A 15,148-nucleotide genomic window follows, 5' to 3' on the forward strand; every position below is an offset into this window, starting at 1 on the left:
ATTTTTAAGCATAATTTTAAAGTCCCGAACTTTAAATTAATGGCTATTCCAGTTATTTCTAGTAAGGAAGATAAGGATTGCAGTTTTAAATTATAGGCTGAGAAAAAGTTCATTTTAGGGTAAAACCTTGAATATTACCTGAGTTCTAAAGTGACCTATTTAAGATGTGGTCTTCAAACTGATGTGTCTAAATTTAGTATGATAGTAAGCCAACTGTTCTAAAACATGGCCAGGGAATGCATATTAGAGGTAAACTAACTTGGCTCTGGAAAGGGCCATGTAGCATAAATGGTATTTTGTGTAGAAGAAAATAATATATACTTCATTCTAAACCTATATCAAATATAATTTAAACCTTATCTTATTTATAAAGATTTTGCAATGCTTAACAGTTATTAGACACAATAATAACTATATTGAATTATAGGGAATGTATGTGGAATATATATTGAAAGACTTAGATATTGCTCTGTTTAAATAGTTTGGTATTTGCATGAGGCAGTGATGTATAGTGAGAGCCAACCTACCTGCCTGCCTGCCTGCCTTCCTTCCTTCCTTCCTTCCTTCCTTCCTTCCTTCCTTCCTTCCTTCCCTCTTCTTTGCTTCTTCACTCTTCTTTCCTTCTTCACTCTCTTCCTCCTTCCCTTTCTTCCTTCCTCTATCCCTCTCCTCCCATACTCTATTTCACCTTTCTTTTCTTTTCTCCTCCCCTTCTTTCAGAAATATCAACTGTACCCCCTTTCCGGGCCAAGCATGACATTGTGGAGATACACAACTAAGACATGTACGTTAAATACTATCTGCTTTGTCTCCTAAAGCTGGAACATAAAAAGTAATTACTGATTCCTTTTTTTAATCTCAGCTTATACAGCCATCAGAATGCTTGTTGACCCTGCCTCCAAAATCTGTGACCCGGTTACACCGAGTCAACCGCCATGCCTTCCCACCTTAGGGCCACGCCATCATCACTTTCGCCTCATCTGTTACAATTGTCACCCAGCTGGTCTTCCAGCATTAACTCTTACCTTCCTTATCATTTATCTTCTAGTAGCTAAAGTGATGTTTAAAAATATAAATTCTACCACGTCATTCCCCCCCTCCTCTTTTTTTAAACCTTCCATTAGCTTCCAATGCTTTGTATTTGATGAGTTCCTACTTCTTTCCTTTGTCCTTAGATGGCGTGACCCCTTCCTACCTCCCTGCTCCCTTGCCGGTAACTCCCTCTCTTGCACACTACTCTTCAGTGATATTAATACACTCTTTGATCTTCAGAAAGCTTGTGCCTACCTCAGAGTCATTGCCCTTGATTTTCCCTCTGCCCAGAGTGATCTTTTCCTCATTGCTGTGGCAGGTTTCATTTTTTAATTCATGCCTTAGCTTAGATGCTGGCTTTCTAGAGAGACCTTCCATCACCTGACTCCACTCTTCACTCTCTATCACATTGCCTTACTTTATTACTCTCATAACACTACTGCTAACCAAAATTACTTTATTAATTTATTTGTTTGCACAGTTATTATTTATGTCTCCCACCAGAATGCAATCTCTATGACAGCTGGTCATTCTCTGTTTTGTTCATGACCGCATCCTTATTCATGACTGTATCCCCATTGCTGAGACCAGAGATTAGCATATTCAAAGCACTCAATTTTTTTTTTTGGTATCAATATGGTCTGTGCCTGTGATGAAATTTCTCATTTTTCTTTTATAATTCTGATGAAGGCTGATGACTTATATTAGTCCTTTTACAAAATTAAACTCTAGTGTAACAAGGGTGTATCAGTCTGCTTGGGCTGCCATAACAAAATATCACAGACCAGGAGGCTAGAAATTCAAGATCAAGGTTGGTTTTTCATGAGGCGTCTCTTTCTAGCTTGTAGAAAATTGTCTTCTCCCTTTGACCTTGTGTGGCTTCTCTTCTCTGGGTACACTCAGGGGGACAGAGAGAGAGAGGGAGAGAGGTTGATCTATCTGACATCTCTTTCTCTTCTTACAAGGACACTAACCTTATTGGATTGGGCCCACCTTCCCTATGACCTTATTTAACCTCAATTACCTCCTAAAGGCCCTGTCTTCAAACAAAATCACACTGGGGGTTAGGACTTCAAAATACAAATTGGGAGGCAAGGACACAAGTAAGTGCATAACAAAGGGTGAGGAGAAAAAATCATTTTCTTTTGGTTGTCTAAACTATAATGAATTTGTGCAGTTCTACCCAGGAACAATCTGAAAATTTGGCATATATATTTTGGTCAAGGTATTGCTTGACTTGTGGTTAGTATTTCTCAGTGCATGTTATGGCACAAATTGCATATTTTAATGGGATATTTTAGTGAGCTTCTCCTTGATATGCATAGTGGGGCATTAACATGCTGATAATTTAAACTGTGATTTATTTATTTTTTTTTAATTTTTTGCAGAAGGGTTTGGCTAGGTAGCATGCAGTGTTAATTGTATGGAGCTCTTCTTCTCAGAAGTTTGCCTTCCAAAACTCCTTGAAGCTTTGTGCTTTCAATGACCATTAATATTATAATGTGCAAAATTTTACCATGGGTCAAGCTTAGTTCCATAAAGGCCAGAAAGAAGGCTTTAAAAAAAGATAACAAACAAATTAGGAAAAAACTCTTTTTCTTTTCTTCTCTCTTCTCACCATATATTCTCTTTCTCCTCATGTTTTCTTCTTTGAAAGGAAACCTTTGGTGAGAGATGATTTCCTTAATTTATCTTATTGCCTATTTCCCTAGGCATGAATATTTAAGAGGTATCTAAGAATGGTTTCTAGGCAGTGACAGAAATGGAAATTATTTACCCCAGGAACTCTGCATGTATTCTTGTTAACTCATTTGCATGCTGTTAACTGAATAATATATTGGTGGGAACAGAAGCCCTCCATCATCCACATTCCATTTGCATCGTCTGTTTTTAGGGTGACGATCTTGTTTACCTAAGTTGCAAGACACCCCATATCTTATACAAATGGAGAAATTAAATTGGCAGATTCATGCATGAATTAAGTTGTTGTCTTGCTTTGTATTCTTTCAGGAATCTCGGGTGAAATGAATGGGCCTGCATGGATAATGAGGAGTTTTCAGAAATTTAAATTTCTTATTGAGTAATTCAGTTTTCAGTGGCTATATCATTCAATAATAAATTTAAAACATTACATAAATATGGTGTGATGATTATGTGCACAGCATGAAACCCACTGCATTTTTAGAATGAGTCAAATTCAGATAAAATTGGAGGGGATTGCTTAACCACTGAGGATCTGCCAGAGCATTTGATTGTAGATCGGAAATTTTGAAAACCTTCACATAGACTGTAATAAACTGGCTGCTCTACTGTAAATGAGATAATGCGGGACAAACACCTGATGTTATTTTCAAATCTAACCTAAGAAGTTATACAAATATTGAGGTGTATAGAGAAATTATCATATGCATATTTGGAGGCATATGACTAAATTTGGTACTGAAAGTGATTTGGCTGGGATGTGGTGAAAATGTTTACAAGGTTTGAATCTTTTTAGGAATTTGAAGAAAGAGAAACCGCGTATTTTCTGAGATCTAATCCATTTATTTGGGATCCATCTGAATGAGCATCTTATTTCACTGGGCAATCCTGTATTCTAGCTGCAGATGAAGAGAGTGCTTCACTTCAAACCTCCTGACTGCCATGGAACCATCTGGCACGTGCACATGTGTGGGTAGGTGAGACTCCAGCTAACACTAAAGTCTTCAGTTGGGATAAGTTGTTTTTTATTTACCACTTCATATCACATCTGGGTACAGAGGCAGAGTTAAAACTTGTCTTGAGTCCCTTCCTCTCACCTTAAAGCTCATTCTTTTCTACTTTTTAACTCACAGGAAGCTACCCATTCTTACATAAAATAGTTGGAATAGAAAAAAAGAATAGCAATTACAGTTGAGGAAATCTAAAGTGGGAAAGATTTTATTTTGTTTCATTCACACTTAGAGGTTTATCCCCAATTATTGCTTTTAATCAAGGGTAAAAGGGTTTGCACATGTTTTTCCCCTATGTGCTACTTTGAGCAATATTCATGTTATGCAAAATGATTATGCTAAATGTATGTGAGAGCTTGAGTCTTGGTGTGGATGTATATGGAGTCTATGAGACCCAAAAGGGAACAACAAGGAGGAAGGTAGGAAAGTCAAGGGACTGTGAAAAAATGAAGAACTAGTAAGCAATGGGCAAATGGGGACCTGAATGAGAAATTGGGTGGTTTGAACAGATTGTGTATATCTTTTTCTCTCTGAGACCCCTAAGATCTATTATATATTGCATGGGGAAAAATAATCTTTGCCTTCTTTCTAGCTTCTTAACTATGTACTTTCATCATTGTTGTACGTTCTTTTAAGCTTAGCTCAGAAAAGAAATAGTAATATGATACAGGAGCTCAACTGAAAACTGGCTTTAGATCTCTCCCTAGCCAGGTAAGACACAAAGGAGGTCATTAGTAACACATGTTTTCTTGTTAAGCTGGATGTACTACTCCAGTTGAAGAGAGTGGTATAATGCCTAGCACATCATTTTTCTTCTTTTCTATAAATGATTCCACAAAGAGAAACAGCATCCTTAAGAACTGAAGACTGTCTGGACATGTGTCTTATGGTATAAAATACAGACAAGCATGGCCCAGGGGCTTCCTCTGTCTGGTTGCTCTTCACTGGAGTGCTGGTAGTGCCTGATTCAATTAGTAATCAGACATGTAGTCATTGCTATTTTGTGACTTTAAGAGCCTTGATTGTGAATTATATTCACAGATTGCAATTTATTTCTGAATATGGCCCTTTGTCTTCATGGACCTCAAGAGGTTATAGACTGTGATAAAATCAAGTTTCCTCTATTTAATAATACATCAGACATCATTGTATTCATCAAGATTTTGGTCAATAGCTCCAACAAAATCCATGTGTGTGAGTAATGAATTTGTCAAGATTTTGTTTGTGAGAATAATTTTGTTAGCTGTCCTCCTTCTGCCATACCCCAGCTGAGATATATAATAACTAACACATGTAATTCCAAAATGGGAACATCTCAGCTTTTAATGTCTGAAGCTAATTAGTCCACAAAAGTTCAGCCTACCTTACTGATGACACTGTGTTGTATCTGATGGCGTAACCAAATAGATAAGCATGGTCTTAGTCCTGAAGGAATTTTCAGTGTTTAGGAAGTCAAGCTGTATACAGATTTAAAAAATAACTAATTTTGAGAGTTTTGTTACTAAAATGCCAAGTACATCATACTTATTAAGTAATTTTTCTATAAAGACTTTTATCTTCACTGCCGAGTTTAGAATGAACTTATCCTAAGGTGGATCTAAGTGCTTTTCACCATGTAGTTTGAGAGCCATCTTACCTATGAACTGGTATGTAAACCATTCCATCTATAAACCAGACAACAATGGAAGGTTATTAAAAGTAAATACCATATTTTAGATGGTGGACACTGTGCTGAAAGTTAAAGAGTTATTAAAGACGTCATGAGAAGAGTGGATATTTAAGTCTTCCTGTCTAAAGAGACCCAAGTAACAAACATTTAGGTATTTTCACACTCATGGCGTCACTGGCATATGGTTTCATTGAGTGATATATATTCATAAACGTGTCAGAAGTTGGAGAAAAGCTAGCAATTTAAACCTTTATTGAAGTCACTGATTTTGTTCTACCCTGCAAGAGAACTTTGCCCATCAGAAAAACAGTTAAGACAGGTTTTGTCTATTTGTCTCCTCCCGGAAAATATAGTACATAATTCCCATGCTTAAAAAAATGCATCAAAGAGAGAAACACCAGCTTGCTGACACCCTCATAATGGAGTACGGCCAATGTAATTGTTGATCTCTTACAGCTTTTTGAAGCAGTTAAACTCTGAATAGGTCCACCCTTCTGTTGTTTAGCCAGCAATCTGCTCCCTTCCAATGAATGAAATAAAAGCTGAGGGGCAGGATTTCATTCCTGTTCAAATTGGAAACCTGTCTCTTTAGGAGCTGAGTCCTTCCTTCTCCATTAAATCTTCTACTACCAAGGAGAGAGAGAGAAAAAACAAATTTGGATATGCAGCCTAATGATCCTTCCATCAGCTAGCAACTTCACTTTGTGAGTTTTTTTTTTCTTTGAGTACTAGGAGATCCAAAATGTGAATGCTATAAGCAAACCCATTATTCTTAGTACTGCTACCTATAATTAACACCACCCAATGGAATTTAAAAAATATTTATAAAAAAGGCAACAGAGTAACAATTACCATTATCCCCAACTAAACTCCTCCTCTATGTTTTCATCAAGAGAGTGGTGTTGTTACTTCAACAGGCACAGTGTTGTGGTGACTTTTGTGATACAAATAAAGCAAGACTAAAATTTTAATTGTGAAATTTAAAAGGAAAGTAATTGCTTAGTGTTGGCTAATTCCATCTTTGTACGATGACAGCAGCTGCGTTTCCCTGCCTTGTGTATTTTAACAGATGGCATTATTTCTTATGGAGTGTTACAGTAGCGACCGAGGTGACACCGAAGGAAAATTCTGTGACAGGATGTTAAGTAAGATATTACTGACAGCCCTGCGGAGTGGCGATGCAGAACTGTGTGTCGTGGGTCTATTCTCACCTCTTCAGCCCCCACCAAATGGTCTCCATGTGTGGCATGTGGAAGCAGAATATAAAGATGAATGGAAAATCATGTCCTTTTTTTCGAATTCATTTATTTGCATTCCATTAATAGGTCTGGGATGGAGGCTGAAATCTGGAATAAAAGATGCATTTATCAATACTGTCATACCTTTCTACCAGAGGTAGGAAAACTAAGAGGCACCAGTAGGCCTGAGTCCTAGATCTGCCATAAGTCACTTTTCTCCAGGATTGGTTTCCTTTGCATAAAATGCTGGGTTTGGACTATGACAACATAGTTTTTAAGGCCCTCTTTAGCTCCAACTTTCTGTGATGCTGGGAGTCCTGAGCTTTGTGTTTTAATGGCACAGAAGACAAAGCAAGTAAAATGCAAGATGGAAACTAGATTTTTCAGCATAGAGAAAAGATCAGTGGGTCACAGGTCAGGATCTCTGGTCATGGTTCAGGCATGAAACAAGTCCCTGAGCCACTCCGTTTCAGCTTCTTCACTTCCTTCAGAAGACTGCAGACAAGAGCTAATGTGATGCTGTCACTGAAAGATGCTCATGAATCCAAGAAACACTGCACAGCTGACCTATGCTAAGCACTGTGCCAAGGACTGGGGATTCAAGGGTGGATAAAGTGGGGTTCTTATTTTGGAGGAGGATATCTAATGAAGGAGACCGCTATGTACATGGATGATTACAGTAAGTGTAGCAGAGGCTTTGATGGGCACAAGTACCGGGTGATAGAAAAGTATATAGGAGGTGCAGCTCACCTGGCAGGGCCATAGAAGGCTTTCAGAAAGAAGTGGATTCTAAGTTAAGGCAAAGCATAGGTAGAGGCAGGAAGAACATATGACATGACCAGAAGCTTCTTGACTTAGGGTTCAGAAATCATTAAGGTTTGCTTTTGCCTCACCACTGGGCTTAAAAGTAGGAGCCTGCCAGCATTTTGGGTCTTGAAGATCAAGGAATGCTATTATTTAAATATTCTGCCTTATTTCTAAAACATGTAAGTTTGAATGTCTGAGAAATGATATTTAAGAGAATACCATCTGCTTTGTCAGACTGTAAATGTGAACTTGAAACATCCTCTCCAGAGCTTCCTCTTCACAAATGCTTGTGTGAGGCCCCAAGAGTAGTAGAGTGTGCATGGAAGGCAGGTAAGGACAGATCTACTTTGACTGGTAGATGGAGAAATGATGGTGGCTTTATATAATATGAAGTTTTGGCTTTTTAAAACAATCTTTTCTAAGAGAAGGGTTACCAACTTGCTGCTCAGTGACAAATGAACCTGACTCATATCCTTTCCCTATTGGCTGCCCCTTCTCCATACTAACCTTTGACATTCTGCAGTTTAATTAAGATCACCCTCAAAGCAGCACACCAGTAATAGAATGGTAGATTTTCTTCCTGGAATAGGACAGGAAGGGCAATTCGCCAAGTTTGCTGCTGTCTGTGCCACTTTCTGTGGAGCTACATGAAGAAGTAAGGGTGACATGCTTGGTGAGAATGTGGTCAAAGGGGTGATATGATTTGGATGTTTGTCCCTTCCAAACCTCATGTTGAAATGTGATCCCAGTGTTGGAGGTGGGGCCCGGTGGGAGGTGTTTGCATCATGGAGGCGAATCTCTCATGAATGTCTTGGTGCTGTCCTTGCAGGAATGAGTGAGTTCTCACTCTATTAGTTCATGTGAGATCTGGCTGTTTAAAAGAACCTGGCATCTCCTCCTCTCCTTGCTCCCTGTCTTGCCATGTGACACTCCTGCTTCCCCTTTGCCTTCCACCATGGTTATAAACTTCCTGAGGTCTCACCAGATGCTGAGCAGATGTTGGTGCCATGCTTGTACAGCCTGCAGAACTGTGAGCCAAATGAACCTCTTTTCTTTATAAATTACTCAGATTTTCTGGTGGGGGATTAAAAGCTCACTGTGGGATAATTCTACACCAACTCAGTATACCACATAACTACTAATGATGAGGTTGAATGAAAAGGAGCACTGTGACTGTACTACAGCATCTCTAGAAGACATGACTGTAATGGATTAAAAGTGGCTGCAAATTCTTGGTTGCAGCTCTTATCAAGAGCTAACGTGTATTTCCCCTTTCCTTGAATCTGAGCTGGCCCTGTAACTAGTTTTAATCAGTAGAACATGGAACAGGGGTTGTTGCAAAATACCTGAGTCTGGGCTTTGAAGGTCTGGAAGCTCCCTTTTAGACTATTTCCTCTTGGAAGCCAGTCGCTTCGGAGCTACTACTGCTCCCTACGGTAGCTTTCTGATCTTTCTGAGATGATAATGCTGCAAGTAATCTCAGGCTAGTTACTTGGAGAAAGAGAATGTCATATAGAGGTGCACTGGGGCACTAGACATGTGAGTGAGGACTTCTTGGACTTTTACCAGAATCCATTCGCCAACTGAATGCAGCCAAGGGAATGCTCTCAGTGAACACTACCTGGAGTAGAAGAGGCACTCAGTTAAGCCGTGTTCAAAATATTGAACCATAAAATTATGAGCAAATAAAATGTTTGCTGGTTAAGTCACTGTTTTCGGTACTTTTTATGATGATATAAAGGTGAAAGGAATGGACCACATAGTTCCAGAAAAGATGTTTTCAATAGTTCTGCTGATATTTGACCATCAATACCGTAACCATCCAAGGGTATGTTGGACTTTACATGACACAGACTTCATTACTTCTCTGATCACTCCAGAATTTTTAGTAAAAATTAACTGTTGTAATAAAAAAGAGAAAAAAGTAATTGTATCAAGACTTACTATGAAGCTGTAGTAATTATGGCAGTGTGGTATGGGGATAAGAATAGATGGATCAATGGAACAGAGTGGAAAACTCAGAAATAGATCCACATAAGTGTAATGAACTGTTCTTTAACAAAAAAGCAAAGATAACATAATGGAGAAATAGTCTTTTCAACAAATGGTGCTAGAACAGCTGAACATCCACATGTAAAAAAAAGAAAAAAAGAAAAAAAAAAGAAGAATAATCTAGACACAGACCTTACACCTTTCACAAAATGGGTCATAGACCTAAATATAAAACACAAAACATAAAACTTCTACAAGAAAATTCAGGAAAAATCCTAGATGACCTTAGGTGTGATGATGACATCAGATAAAACAACAAAACATGATCCATAAAAACATAATTGATAAACTAGGCTTCATTAAAATTAAAAATATCTGCTCTGCAAAAGACAGGGTCAAGAGAATGAGAAGACAAGCTACAGACTGGGATTAAATATTTGCAAAAGGCATATCAGAAAAATAAATGTAATGCAGAATATACAAAGAACTATAAAAATTCAACAATAAGAAAACAAGCAATCTGACTGAAACATGGGCCAAATTAACAGACACTTCACTGAAGAAGACGTACAAATGGCAAAGAAGAATGTGAAAAGGTGCTCCATGTCATATATCATTAGAGAAATGCAAATTAAAATGCAGTGACATACCACTAAACATCTATTAGAATGGCCCAAATCTGGAACAATGACAACAGTAAATGCTGATCAGAACATGTGGCAAAAGGAACTCTTGTTCCTTTCGGTGGGAATGCAAAATGGCATGGCCACTTTGCAAGACAATTTGGCAGTTTCTCACAAAGCTAAATACACCTTTACCCTATGATCCAGTAATTACACTCCTTGATATTTACCCAAAGGAACTGAAAACTTATGTCCACCCAAAAATTTGCATGCAGATATTTATGGCAGCTTTATTCATGATTGCCAAAACTTAAAAGCAACCAAGATGCCCTTCACCAGGCAAATGGATAAACTATGGAACATCCAGAAAATGAAATACTAATTAGTGCGAAGAGAAATGACTAATCAAGCCACAAAAAGGCATGGACGAAAGTTAAATGCATCTTACTAAGTGAAAGAAGTCAGCATGAAAGGGCAACATCCCATATGATCCCACCTACATGACATTTCTGTAAAGGCAAAACTATGAAGATAGTAAAAAGATCAGTGGTTTCCAGGGGTTGGGTGGTAGAGAAGAGGAATGAATAAGTGAGGCATAGAGGAGTTGTAAGACAAAAATAATCTGTATGATACTATAACCGTAGACACATACCAGTATATATTTTTTCTAAACCCAGAGAATGCACAACACCAAGAGTGAACCTCAATGTGAACTATGGACTTTGTATGACATGCGCCAATGTAGGTTTATCAGTTGTCACAGACATACCCTCTGGTGGGGATGCTGGTTGTTGGGGAGGCTATGTGTGTGTGGGAGTTGTGGGTATGTAAAGAATCTCTACACCATCCTCTCAAATTGTCTGTGAACCTAAAACTACCTAAAAAATAAACTGTTAAAAACAACAAGCAGCAACAACAAAATTAATTATGGTCAAAAATATAGTCCTGATATTAAGTAGCTATAGGACAAAGGGAAAAAATATTAATGTAGTTTTCAGGGTTTATTTAGCTCATTTCATTTAATTCTTATGACAGTTCTCTGAGGTAGATTTTATTTCCATTTCAGGGATGGGTAAACTAATTCTCAAGGGCCACATAGACGCTGTATTCAAAGCCATGTATTTTTCTTTCATTTGTTGCTTCCTAAGCAAGTTTGAAATCAGTCAAGGCAAGTCTTGAAATATCTCCCTATTAGTAATTTAACAGTTGTTGAACAAGGAGTGGCAGGAACTAGGCAAATCTCCCTCAGTACTTCACTAAAGCATATCACCTAATCTATGCTATTGTAATCTTACCAGTGGCGTGAACAAGAAATGGCACAGGTAAAATTGAATCCTTGAACCAAACTAAGTAAATTCAAAACTATTGCCAGTATCTAGCTTGTCTGAAATTTATGTTCCAAATAATTGGCTCAAAAATTCACAGCAGAGGTTTATGGTGGAATTAGTTCTTTAAAAAGAAGCCAGTCTTAATCAATAGAATCATCCTCTGAATTTTGAAAGTAATTATGATTTCTTAACTAAGGCTTCTTAGTTACTTTTCATGTTAGAGAAGAACATATCTTTTTGGATCATGCTCAATAATATGGCATGTGCGCTTCTACTTTATTTTTAGTATTATGATCAATTTCAGATCAAAATATCTTCCCTGTCCTAAACCTTGGGATGAACGCTTTCTAAGTAAATTGCTTGTAGTGTGTGACCTAGATAATGTGATGACAGTCCTTTGGAATGATGTCAAGACTGCTCTATGAGTGTGCCCTTTTAGAACAGGCATCGCAAAATGACAGATTGAATTATACACAGCGTTTTCCTAGGTTACTGTATACCCAAGCATCTCCCAAACCTACTTCACAACATGGACCAATCTGAGATGCTTCCTGCTTAATTATACAATTTGACCAACTGGGGAAGATGGGCCAAGGAAGTAGTCTTAGGTCAAACTCTGAATGAAGGAGACAAGGAAATAATATTTGAGAAGTCAAGTAAGTCAAGCCATCATGTGCAGTAGATACGAAGTCAGCACTTAATGGCTGTTATCAATATGGCACACAATTCAATCTTCCTTGTGTGCAGCATACAAGAGGTGTTAACCTGTGATTATCAAACATTTTAATGGCATATCCATAAAGCACACTGTGGTACTTCTTCACCATAGTGATGCCACTATTTCTATGCAGTTTGTTTCTGAAAATTGTCGTTTTAATGAAAATTAACATTAATGGATGTTAATGAGGAACATTTAATGTCTGTATTCAAATTTATTTATCTTGCTTCTTATTGTTTGGACATGTAACCTGCATTCATGATTTAAAAAATATTTTTCTGTTGAAAATAGTATTATATTAGCATTTGTAAATACATTTGTATGTCTACCCAAGAATTCCTTTAGTAAAAATTTCTAGAATTAGAATGGCTGGGTGAAAGTATTAGGCATTTTGAAATGCATTGTGATATAGAGTATCTATTTATGAAGTGTCTGATATTGTTTAGAATAGTCATCTGCCATATTGGTTAAATTTACCCCATCGAGAAAATAATCCAGATTACCTTCAATATTTAAAGGCAGAGTTATGGCCCAGACACTAATGTAAAAGACAGCCGACCTCCTTGAACTGACATTAGAAATGAAAAAAAGAACTCTAGGATATTTCTTAAATCTTAGGGAGATCAGGATAAAGCATCATACAACGCTTCCTGAGGGAAACAAACCTGGGTCAGAGTTGGAACAAGTCTCTGACAATATTAAGGCACCAATAAATATTTAACTTTAATGCTCATCTCGGTGCCAAATGTTGCACCTGGAGGTAATATCTGACTGGATTTGGACCAAAAGGATAAATGAATGAGCACTGGCTTTGAACATTTGATTTACTTAAATAGTTCTTTTGGATGGCTCCTCCAAATTCATCCTATCCTGTAATTCTTGATTATGAATTTTCAATCGTTTTCTGTTTTCACCCTTACTGTTAGCATCTCTCATGGATTCCAATCCACCTCCTCATACTCAGTGCTTGTTTTCTTGTTTTCGTCTGCCTCTTTCCCTTTCTTTGCATGCCACACTAATACTTTGCTTGAACATGAGTGATCCTTAGAACATATTCATGACATATTATCTTTGCCTTCTATTTTGTTTCTTTCTAAATATCCAAAAGAATGCTGACCTAAAATGAAATTCAGTTACTAAAACCACTAAAAAGAAAATGAAATAATAGTTTTATATCTGGATTATTATCAAATTCTTCCTGCTTTCTGCTTCTCCTCTGTCTCTTCCAAAGTGAAGAGGAAAAGGAGTAAAGACATTGATCTCAATAGAAAGACAGTTCCAAGAAGATATGTTTTTATGTAATCGCTCATATACTATTAAATTCTCATCTCATTGGATGACTCACATTTTAAAAGTAGTTTTATTGCTATAAAACTGAGACGTGCTCATTATTTAAAAAATTCAAACTCTTGGAGAAGCATAAAGGTTAAGGTAATAATCACATAGAATTTTTTCATCAAGAAATGACCACTCCTAATGCACTGGTGAAATCTCTTCTAGGTATCTCTTTTATACATGCACACAGGTGCCTACACACCCAATGTTTTGTAATTAGGATCACACTATTGAAACTATCATACACACACACACACTCATATATTATAAATAATGTGTATATTTTATACTGATTTTGAATATTCATTCATGACAAAATATTCTACATTATCATTTTAACAGATGCAGGACATTGCCTTATTTATTTCACTATTTACTTAATATTTGAGAGAAAGAGCATTTTTTTTTTTATATTTTCTTCCTCTCTCTCTTTCTTTTCTCCCTCTCTCCTTCACTCACTCTCTTCTTCCTTTCTTTTCTCCTTTCTCTCTTTATGCCTGCTAGGGGCCTACCAAAATGATGTCGAGAACAGGTGCATGAATTGAAATTCTCATCAATTAATCACGTGTGTCTGAATTTCTGTTCCCTTTTTAATACAGATTTTGATATTATTTACCTTTGCCAATCTACTAGCGTATATATGGTTGCTTTTATTTGCATTTCTTTGTTTACAAGAAAGAACATCTTTTTATGATTGCTGTTTCAAAATTTTTCCTTTGAGTAATTGACTGCTCTTGTCCTATTACATTTTTTAAATCCCATATAATTTGTTTGAACTCTTTGAATATTAAGGCTAATAATCCTTTGTCATATGTTTTATGAATGTCATTTCCCAGTATGCATTATTTTAAAAAATGTGTTGAATATGCTTTATTTTCCTCTTAAAATGATATTTTAAGTTTATAGGGTCAGTTTATTAGTGTTTTTGCTTTATGCTTCTGAGGTTTTATGATATGCTAAAAGAAAGTTCCCATTGTATAATTTTTGTCGTTGTTGTTGTTAAGATCTCTTTTGTTGTCCAGGCTGGAGTGCAGTGGCGTGATTACAACTCACTGTAGCCTCCGCTTCTTAAACATTCTCCTGCCTCAGCCTCTGAAGTTGTGAGGACTATAGGTACATGGTGTTGTACCTGGCTAATTTTTAAATATTTTGTAGAGACAGGGGTCTTACTATGTTGCCAAGGCTGGTCTAAAACCCCTGGGCTCAAGCAAGCACTTATGGCTCTAATGACTTTGAATAATAATTAGAAATTGTTTTAAACTCCATTTTGCCAATTTTTCAAAATTATTATTTTGAAATTTTGAATGGGCATTTGAATACATCTTTAAAAGGTTTTAATTGAATTTGATATAAATTAATTTAGAAATATTTTTGTTTTTATAATGGAATATCTATTCAGGAGAACATTAATTGATTCATTTATTTATATATATATATATATTTTTTTTTCCATTTTATTGCATTTTAGGTTTTGGGGTACATGTGAAGAACATGCAAGATTCTTGCATAGGCACACATGTGGCAGTGTGATTTGCTGCTTTCCTCCCCATCACCTACATCTGGCATCTCTCCCCTTGCTCTCTCCCCAGCTCCCCACCCCCCACCGTCCCTCCCCTATTTCCCCCCAACTGACCCCAGTGTATAGTGCTCCTCTCCCTGTGTCCATGTGTTCTCATTGTTCAACACCCGCCTATG

The 15,148-nt window shown here is 37.0% G+C and overlaps 1 long non-coding RNA gene across 1 annotated transcript in view; it reads left to right on the plus strand.

Annotated features, from left to right (window-relative positions):
- Positions 1 to 15,148, plus strand: part of LOC108299391 — a 435,824-nt gene that overhangs the window by 73,417 nt on the left and 347,259 nt on the right. The window contains exon 3 of the long non-coding RNA XR_005198934.1: positions 3,530 to 3,706. This is a non-coding gene — a long non-coding RNA (uncharacterized LOC108299391). The remainder of the gene's footprint in view (positions 1 to 3,529; positions 3,707 to 15,148) is intronic.

This window comes from Cebus imitator, unplaced genomic scaffold (genome assembly GCF_001604975.1).
Source record: "Cebus imitator isolate Cc_AM_T3 unplaced genomic scaffold, Cebus_imitator-1.0 Scaffold21, whole genome shotgun sequence".
Lineage (NCBI taxonomy): Eukaryota > Metazoa > Chordata > Mammalia > Primates > Cebidae > Cebus > Cebus imitator.